Source organism: Miscanthus floridulus, chromosome 10, assembly GCF_019320115.1.
Source record: "Miscanthus floridulus cultivar M001 chromosome 10, ASM1932011v1, whole genome shotgun sequence".
Classification (NCBI taxonomy): Eukaryota; Viridiplantae; Streptophyta; class Magnoliopsida; order Poales; family Poaceae; genus Miscanthus; species Miscanthus floridulus.
In genome coordinates this window covers 118,243,016-118,253,829 of record NC_089589.1, presented here as the reverse complement: position 1 = coordinate 118,253,829, position 10,814 = coordinate 118,243,016, and the positions used below count along the sequence as shown (strand labels likewise).

The 10,814-nt window shown below is 42.5% G+C and overlaps 1 non-coding gene across 1 annotated transcript; it reads right to left on the bottom strand.

Annotated features, from left to right (window-relative positions):
- Positions 1-476: 476 nt before the first annotated feature.
- TRNAP-AGG (transfer RNA proline (anticodon AGG)) lies at positions 477-548 on the bottom strand. The gene has a single exon. It is a non-coding gene; the product is annotated as a tRNA-Pro (tRNA).
- Between the last annotated feature and the right edge of the window lie 10,266 nt (positions 549-10,814).

Here is a 10,814-nt window from a genome sequence, read left to right as displayed (position 1 = left end):
GAGCGGTGAAGAGAAAAATAGAGTGGGGGAGAGAAATCAAACCGTGGCCACGGAGGGAGGTTCTGAGTCGCGTACGAGGGATGGGAGGGCGCAGCGTCGGCGTGCGGGGTGTGGATGCGTGAGAAGCCTAGCATCCCACATCGAATCGTGGCCATCGGATTTGATTTAGGTGTTTTATTAGCCCTTGATTTTAATGGAGATGAATTCCTGTGTGCATTTTTCTAAGTGCATAATGGTTGGAAGCTCTTAGTAGGGGACGTTTTCCGGAAGGACCTAGTATAATTTTAATTGGTCTATTATAGTAGAGATATAGTTTTGACAAACATTCTGCCATTTACTTTCCATATACATGTGTAGTCTAAGGCTGTATCGAACACCTTATCTTCACATCATGATAGTGGTCCAGATTTCTTTGTCTGGATATACTTCTCTTGACAACCTTCCCCTGGCATCGAAATGCAAAAAGCTTATCAGGTTGGGGATTCCGAGAATTGAACTCGGGACCTTACGCTCCCTAAGCGTACATCTTACCACTAGACTAAATCCCCGGGTGTGTCCTGTTTGTGTATCTGCATAATTTCAGACAAAAACATGATACAACATTTACATTCTTAACATTCTAGCTTCTGATTGTTAGTACAGTGGTTAATGTTTTAGTTACTTTGTCTTGACCATTGTGCAGGTAGAAATTGCTGAAGACATGCATCCTAGTCTATTTCTGAAAGCAGGAGTATGTCTAGGAAAGAGAACAATATAATGTACATTTATTCAGTAAATATATTATAATACCACTGTAAAAGATTCTACTGCTAATATAAATTGTTACGTGGTTTTATATGATAGAATAAATTAAGCTTAGTGTTGATATGTAACATTGTTTACATCTGGTCAAACCATTGATGAATTCCATTGGATCCAAAATGGACCCCCTCCCCCGTTGTTTCTTAGAAAAATATATGTAATTTTTTTACTTGTATAGCTTTAAATTTTGACAAAAATAGCATTGAACTGACTATGGCAGTTACTTTCGATATGCATCAATGAAAGCCTTACATTTGTGAGGTTCTGTCAGTCCCTTATCTACAAGTCCTGAATCTGTGGTCTAGATTCAGTGGTCCAGACTATGGGGACCTAATTCTCGTCATCTGAAGATTATGTGCTCTGTCCTTCACGTTAAGATGCAAAAGGTTTTCTTCCAGATTGCGGATTCTCAGACTTTAATTGTACTAGTGGACATGCACATGCGACCGCACGTGTCTTAAAAAATTTTCTTTCATAGAAAAAATAATTAATTTTATAGAAGTAAATTCATGTAACATATATATATATATATATATACATATATATATATACACATATATATATACATATATATATATACATATATATATATACATATATATATATACATACATACATACATACATACATACATACATACATATATATATATATATATATATATAATCACGGTTCACATGTATGGTTTACGATGTTGAAAAAAAATTAATCAATGCTATGTATTGCTTTTATTTATCATAAATATCGATAATTATTTAGGCATAATATAATGCCGTGCTAGTTCATAATTCTCTTATACATTTATTTATACATATATTTAATTTATATTTGTCTCCACTGGTGCAGCAATGCTTTTTACTCCCGGTTGGAAAACCCTCCTTTAGTCCCGGCTTGACGCCCGGGACTAAAGGGGGTCCCGGTTGGAAACACCAATCGGGAGTAAAGGGGGCCTCTAGGCCTGGCCAGGGACCGCCACGTGGCAGGGCCTTTAGTCCCGGTTGGAAACACCAACCGGGACTAAATGTCCCTCTTTTTTTTTTCCTTTTTCTGGTTTCTATTTTTGGTTTCTTTTTTCATTTAATGATTAGTTTTGATATTAAAATACATTTTCGAATACGCTGCTACTAGTAATATATATATGTGTACTTCGCACGCGTAAGTTTTCGTTCGAACTTTGTACATAAATAACAAACGAATATACGCGTACATGCAAATATATATGATGATCATATATATACACACATTATTTTATGTACATATAATATGTGCATACATATATATATATATATATTACAAAGGTTTGATATATAAATTGTTTATGTCCATATAGCAATTCACTCCTCCAGATTTGACATCCACGTTTCATTCGGGTCATTGTAGAACACGCCGTTGGGGTTGATGACCTGGTCATTTAGAAATCCTGCTATAGTCTCTCGAATTGCTTTAAGTTGGTCAAGTCGTATGACTCTTTTCCTCAACCATTTAGTCTTCAATAAAAGTTAAAGGAAAAAGTATTAATATATATATATATATATATATATATATATATGTATGTATGTGTATTGCTCATGTAATTACTTATACAAATGAGAGCAATAAAGAAATTGTAAATATATGATCGAAATAATATAAAGAAAAAAGTATTTATATACGTGCTTTGAGTTGCTCTTCAGGAGTTCTCTTTGAGTATGTCATGATGAACTCGCAAACATAGTATCCGCAGTAGTTGTTACCCTGCTCCTGCCTTAGAACCCACTTTTACGACAAAAAAATCAATTAGGGTGAATTGAAATCATCATATGGTGTTAATTGAATATAAATGTGTAGTTATAGTACTTACTTTATGTGCGATTACACCCAGTGGCGCTTTGCAATGTTTCATTTTTTGTTCCTTAATGAACCTTTTCCAAACTCTGCTCCCAATAAAATAAAAAAATAATTTAACCTTTAATAATTGTTGAGAGATCGGCACCACTATATATATATATATGTTGTTATAGAGAAACTAAATTAATTACCCTTGTATAATATCTATCATGTCTTGATACTCCGTTTGCGGTTTTCTCAACGAGTCTAAGATTTTCAATCTACTATTGGTCATATCGATGACCATCAATATCCAGTGATTGCTGCATAAACATATATATATATATATATATATATATATATATATATATATATATATATATATATGTGTGTGTGTGTGTGTGTGTGTGAGAGAGAGAGGTAACTAGCTAGTAAGGAAATATTGATGTCCCATATATGATCGACATTAATTACTTATAATAACACTCACTTGAAGTTGTAGGGGAAGAGTATCTCCTTCTTGTCGCGTTGGTTCACTAAGAAATTCATGAGATTTCTCTCAGGTTGAGGCTTATAATCCTTCGGGGGGTTAGGGTGTTTGTATACGACATACGGATCAAAGAACCCAACATCATTATCCTTTCTCTTTCTAAGTTCTGTCATCTCATATCTACATACATGAAAATTGTGAATCTCTTTCTAAGTTCTGTCATCTCATATCTACATACATGAAAATTGTGAATATATATTGTGAATATATAATAAAGAAACTATGAATATAGTAGAAAATAATCACACTTACAGATAATAGCAGCTAATGAGCCTTTTGTCGAGAGAGTCCAGGTGGCATAGTTGGTGTAATTTTGCAAGCTCGACAAAGATAATGTCATTGCCACGGAAGTAATGGTGGTTTCTAATTCCGACAGAAAGATAGATTTGTCCCGCATCAGACGCCGACATGTACCACCCGTTTAGCAGGTACATTTGCGTACCCAGTTCACCTAATTTCTCTGAGTTGTATAGACTCTGGCCTGGTACAAATTTCTTGTAAGGATCCACTTCTGGAGCAGATAGTCCTTCAGCGAGCACTTCGGCAAGGTTCAAACCAGTTTCCTCATAAAACCAAAGAAATGACTCATAGCCGCCTACCTCCGCCACTAAGTTTAAGTTTGAACCATATTCGTTAGGAACGACAAGGGGGGATTGATTGTTGCGTTTGTTGTCCGAGTTGTGCAACACCTTTCCCTACTCTCTTCTTTTTTTGCGCCGCCTCATATGACTTGGTGAGAGAGCGGTCATAGTCCGATATCGGTTGTTTCGCGGCGCTCTTAAGAGAATCCCATTTTTTTGTTCCAACTTCTTTCTTAGCTGATCTGGAGGTAGGAAGAAGTATGATGGCTCCGGGTTCTCCCTCGCTCGTCGTGCCTATTTTGCACCTTCAAAGAAATCTGTCACTTCTTTTTTGTACTACATCCTTTAATTCCTGTTCACTTTTCTCATAAGATAGTTTTTGGGGAATAACTGGATGAGTATTTGCTTTCTGCTTCTTTGCCGGCGGGCAGGGCAACAGCTTCGTTTGCGGGGCGGACCTCTTAGGGGCTGGCTTCCTTGGAGGCGAGGGAGGCGTTGGAGACCGCCTTGGAGGCAGTGTAGACTTTGGAGGCGGCAGAGGCGTTGGAGACCTCGGCGGAGGAGTTGTGGACTTCCTTGGAGGCGGCGGAGGAGTTGGAGATGGTGGGGATGCAGCAGTGCCTTTGAAGGCGTCATCATTGCCCTGAGCACTATGATGGTCGAGAGAAGCAACAGCTGGACTTTGGTTGGCGGAGGCCCTGCTTTGTGAGTATAAAAAATAATGAGATATAAGTAAATGCTTATTATTAGTCATGCCCATAGAAAATTATCAAAAAATTATTTTGTTAACTTTTGTCCGCACCTAATGTCTGCTGGCGGTGGAGCAGACGCCCCAGGGATAATGATGTAGCGCTTGCGCCATAGTATATATATGCCTTCTCTGCTTCTCCTAGAGTCTTCTCTCCATCACCTCCTGGAATGTCAAGAGTTAGATCCTTATAACCTTTGCTCACTTTATCCACTGCGACCCTAGCATATCTAGGTTGTATTGGTGCCCCATGGATTCTTGGTGTCTTGGTAGGGTTTGGAGGAGTAAAAACACCGACAACGACCTTGATTGTGTCATTCCCCCTTGGAACATGTAGCTCAATTGATGTCATTGGAGTAGTGACATCATCCACGAGGAAGCGCAGCGCTGCGTCATCTTGCTTTGGCAGCTTAGTGGAAGCACAGCTGCTTTTCAACTGACCAGGGGGGCTAATATTAATATTCATTCCTGGCTCTGATCCCTGCCTCTAGGCACTCATTGCTATCTGCACTTGCTTGCTGATTTCTTCCTGCATTCTTGCTTCCATTGCTTTTTCTCGCTCCTTTGCTTCAAGCACCATTTCCTCCAACATTATCACCCGCGCTGCTTGCTCCTCCTTGCTTCTCTGGCGGCTTCGGTAGGTGTCCCTGTCATTAGGGAAACCATGAACCCATGGAGTGTTGCGTCCTAAGCCTCTGGTTCGGCCAGTGTGTCCAGCAGTCCCGATGGCATACGTCAGCTCATCCTTCTCTCTATTGGGCTTGAACACACCAATCTCTTTAGCTTCTATAGCAAAAGCCAATCGGCGTGCTGCTGTTTTGAGTTTTTGCCCATACACTACCATGCCGGTCTATGGGTCGAGTCTTCCCCCATGACCGAAAAACCAATTCTTCGAGCGTGGGGGCCACTTGGCTGATTCTGGTTCGATCGCCTTAGCAATAATGTCCGCTTCCATTTTTGCCACTTCGGAATGGCAATATCGTAGCCACCTGATCCCATGTCATGGTGGTATACCTTTTTTTGGGCATTCTCTTGGTTCCTTCTCACCCGTGCCTCACCCTCTGCTGATGTCTTGTACTCTATGAAATCATTCCAATAGGGCCTCTGTTTCGAGATCGGGCCCATAGCAGTATTGAAATTCGGCGTTTCGTTCTTCTTGATGTATGTGTTGTATAGGTGTTTCTTCCAAGTCTGTAATTGTGTGGCCATCTTCTTCATAGCCCACGATCGAACTACCTCCTTCAATTCATCATCGTTGATATCATCCTAATCATCCGCTTGCAACGTGAAATGGGCAAGAATATCATTCCAGAGCAAATTCTTGTCAACATCAGAGACAAAACTAACATTAGGCTCGTTGATCTTTTTCTTCCTTTCACGGATACTGATCAGAATTCTGTCCCTTATAAGGTACCCACATTGTTCCACGAATTTCCTTTTATGTGGACCAAGTGGTTCGCCTATCTCGATGTTGAATTCCGATATTATGTACCGGCCCTCCAGTGGTTTCTTCGGTCCTTGAACATTTTTGCTCTTCGTCGTTGTGGTCGCCGATCCAGAGGGCTACATATAAAAAAATAATAAATAAATATCTTTTGTACATAGAAATATATATAATATTCACATATAATATATATTTAGTATATATACCTCGCCTGTATTTTCTTGCAAAACATTTTCTTGCTCATTTTCAAGAGCTAGGTATTGACTTCCGTCATCAACATCCTGCTCACCAACATTGGCAATAATATTCATCATTTCTTCCTCCATGTTGTCTCCCGGGGCAGCCATATCTAACAAATTTAACAAAATTTAAGTCACATATATAAACAAGTCATATATATACAATAAGTCATATACAAATTTATCTAAGTCACATATATATAAACAAGTCATATATGTAAACAAGTCATATATGTACAATAAGTCAAACAAAATAAATCTAAGTCACATATATGACTTTTATATGCGGAGCAACGCCGCCCCATTGTTGTATACCCTAGCGAGAACGGCGATTCGCCCTAGCGAGAACGAGTCGTTCTCGCTAGGGCGAATCGTCGTTCTCGCTAGGGCGAATTCGTCGTTCTCGCTAGGGCGAATCGTCATTCTCGCTAGGGCGAATCGTCGTTCTCGCTAGGGTATACAACAACGGGGCGGCGTTGCTCCGCATATACAACAACGGGGCGACGTTGCTCCACATACAACACAATGGGGCGGCGTTGCTCCGCATACAACACAACGAGGCAGCGTTGCTCCGCATACAACACAACGAGGCGGCGTTGCTCCACATATACAACAACGGGGCGGCGTTGCTCCGTATATACAACAACGGGGCAACGTTGCTCCGCATACAACACAACGAGGCGCGTTGCTTTGCATACAACACAACGAGGCGGTGTTGCTCCGCATACAACACAACAAAGCAGCGTTGGTCCGCATACAACACAACGACGGCGTTGCTCCACATACAACACAACAAGGCGTTCCTCTGCATATATCACATACAAACACATATCGACGTACGTAGGGGTCGGCGGTGATGGGTGTCCAGAGGCGGTGATGATGAGGCGGCGAGGGGCATGGCCGGTGGCCGAGGCTCCTCCTCCTCCCTTCTCCTTCCTCCTCCCTTCTCCTTCTTCCTTCTCCCTTCTCCTTCTCCTACCTTCTCCTTCTTCCTTCTCCCTTCTCTCCTCCACCTCCCTTCTCTCCTCTACTGCCCAGCGGCGGAGCGGGGCCGGGGCGGGGATGGCCGCGGCGGAACGGGGCCTAGACGGTTGTGGCGGAGCGGGGACGGGATGGCCACGGCAGAGCGGGGCTGGGACGGCCGCGGCAGGTGGCAGAGCGGGGCCTGGACGGCCACGGCGGAGCGGGGCTGGCCGTGGCGTAGTGGGGCTGGGGCGGGGACAGCCCGCGATGGAGCGGGGACGGGCCAGGGTGGTTGGGGGGCGGCACATCGGTGAGCACGCGACGTCGGGGCGGTGGGGTGCCGGTGCGCGTGCAGGCGCTCGTGAGGTGCGACGTCGGCGACGGATCGGACGAGCGGCGGTGGTCTATTAGGGCTTGGCTCGGCAGTGGGGAGGAGGAAGAAGAGGGGCCGGGGCGGGCGCAAAGGCTATATAAGGGAGAGGACCTTTAGTCCCGGGTGCCACCACCAGCCGGGACTAAAGGCCCTTTAGTCCCGGGCCCTGTTAACGCCCGGGACTAAAGGTCACACCTTTAGTCCCAGCTAGTGGTGGCGCTCGGGACTAAAGGTTTTTGGCGGGCAGCCGAACTGCAGTTTCGCTGCCCGCCAATTCATTAGGATTTTAATATATTTCTTTTTACACAAATGATAAAAGGATAGTTAATTGCATAGAAAATTAAATAAAAGACATAAAAATATTTTAAAAAAGTATAGATTCTATTTTGCTTTGTTGCACATAGAAAAATTATGTGACCTAAAGTTTTATTTTTTAACAAGTTTTAAAACACAATATAGTGTTTTAATTACTATTTTGATAATGCAAAAATATAGTGTTTAATTAAATTTAGAAAAACTCTTGTGTTTCGACTGGAAATTTGTTTTCACGTCATTTGAACGTGACATAATCCCACCATCAAACATAAATTTGTTTTCACATCATTTCAACATGACATAATCCCAACATCAAACATAAATTTGTTTTCACATCCTTTCAACGTGACATAATTCAACATCAAACATAAATTCACAATTATTACATAATATCTCTAATACACACTATTGAACATCAATATATATGTCAAGCGGGCACAGTAATGAACTTCTTCTCGACGTATGTCCCTTGGTTATGATCGCGCCGTAACCATGGAGTGTCCTCATCGTTTAGCTAGATGCTAGGGTCTTTGTTCACTGTGAAGGGTGAAATTCGGTCATCCTTTTCATAATCTTTTGACATGTCTGACTTGTCTTCGATTCCGACGATGTTTCTTTTTCCTGAAAGAACTATGTGGCGCTTTGGCTCATCATTGATTGGGTGGTTGTCGTTTTTCCCTCTCTTCGGTTTTGTAGACATGTCCTTGACATAGAACACCTGAGTCACATCCTTCGCAAGGACAAACGGTTCGCCTTTGTACCCAATATTATTGAGGTCCACTATTGTCATTCCATACTGATTGTCGACTGCTATGCCGCCTCTAGTCGTCTTTACCCACTGGCACTTGAACAAAGGTACCTTAAAATGAGATGCATAGTCTAGTTCCCATATCTCCTCTATGCGGCCATAGTATGTTTGCTTGTTCCCACTAGGGTCGGTGGCATCTATGCGGACACCACTGTTCTGATTGGTGCTCCTTTTATCTTGTGCTACTATGTAAAATGTATTCCCATTTATCTCGTACCCTTTGTATGTGAGGATATGCCACGATGGCTGCCTAGCCAACAAATACAACTCCTCATCAATACTCTCATCACCCTAACATTCTTTTCGCAACTAGTCGCTGAAAGTTTCCATGTGCTAACGCGTAATCCATGCTTCAAACTTCCCTAAGAACTCAGATCGGAGGAGGTTCTTGTGTGTCTCGATATACGGATCTACCAAGGAGGAGTTCTATAGAACTGTGTAGTGTGCTTTATTGAAATAATCATCACCCTTACCAATATATGTTTTCTTCCCTAGTGTCCCCTTTCTACTTAGTCTCCCCTCGTGTCGTGATTCAGGAACACCAATCGGGTTAATATCGGGAATGAAGTCAACACAGAACTCAATGACCTCCTCTGTTCCGTAGCCCTTGGCAATGCTTCCTTCTGGCCGAGCACGGTTGTGAACATATTTCTTCAGGATTCCCATAAACCTCTCAAAAGGGAACATGTTGTGTAGGAACACGGGACCGAGAATAGTAATCTCCTTGACCAGATGAACTAGGAGGTGTGTCATGATATCAAAGAAGGAAGGACGGAACACCAACTCAAAGCTGACAAGACATTGAACCACATCATTCTATAGTTTCGCTAGATCCGTTGGATCGATTGCCTTCTGAGAAATTGCATTGAGGAATGCACATAGCTTCACTGTGGCTAGACGTACATTTTGCGGTAGAATTCCTCTTAATGCAACTAGAAGCAATTGAGTCATGAGCACGTGGCAGTCATGGGACTTTAAGTGTCTAAATTTCTTCTCTGGCACATTTATTATACCCTTTATATTCGAGGAGAATCCAGACGGTACCTTAATGCTATCTAGGCATTCAAACAAGCTGTCCTTCTCTTCTTTGCTAAGAGTGTAGCTGGCAGGACTTAAGTACTAGCGTCCATCATCTGTCTTCTCGAGATGCAGGTTGTCTCGTTCTTTCAAACACCGCAGGTCCTGTCGTGCTTCAATTGTGTCCTTAGGCTTCCCATACACACCCATGAAGCCTAGCAGGTTCACACAAAGATTCTTCGTCAGGTGCATCACATCGATCATGCTGCGGACCTCTAGGACTTGCCAATAGGGTAGCTCCCAAAATATGGACTCCTTCTTCCACATGGGTGCGTGACCATTGGCGTCCTTTGAAACAGGTTGGCTGCCAGGTCCCTTTCCAAATATTACTTTCACATCATTGACCATATCGAGGACATCCTCACCAGTTCGGTTGCGAGGCTTGGTCTGGTGGTCTGCCTTACCTTTAAAATGCTTGCCTTTCTTTCTTATGGGGTGATTTGCAGGAAGAAATCGTCGATGCCCAAGGTACACGACCTTGCGACACTTTTTCAAGAATATACCTTTCATGTCACCGAAACAGTGCGTGCATGCATTATATCCCTTGTTTGATTGTCCTGAAAGATTACTTAGAGCTGGCCAATCATTGATTGTTACGAACAACAATGCTCGCAGGTCAAAGTGCTCCTGCTTGTGCTCATCCCACACGCGTACACCTAGCTTGTTCCACAAAAGTAGAAGTTCTTCAACTAGTGGCCTCAGGTACACATTGATGTCGTTGCCAGGTTGCTTTAGGCCTTGGATGAGCACCGGCATCATAATAAACTTACGCTTCATGCATAACTAGGGAGGAAGGTTGTAGATACATAGAGTAACAGGCCAAGTGTTGTGACTACTGCTCTGCTCTCCGAAAGGATTCATACCATCCATATTTAAAGCAAACCTTAAGTTTCTTGCGTCACTTGCAAACTCGGGGAATTCTCTATCGATTGCTCTCCACTGGGACCCATCAGCAGGGTGTCTCAACATATTGTCTACCTTACGGTCTTCTTTGTGCTATCGCAACAACTTTGCACGGTCTCTGTTTCTAAAAAGACATTTCAAGCGTGGTATTATAGGAGCATACCATATAACCTTGGCAGAGATTTTCTTCTTGGGACGTTCGCCCT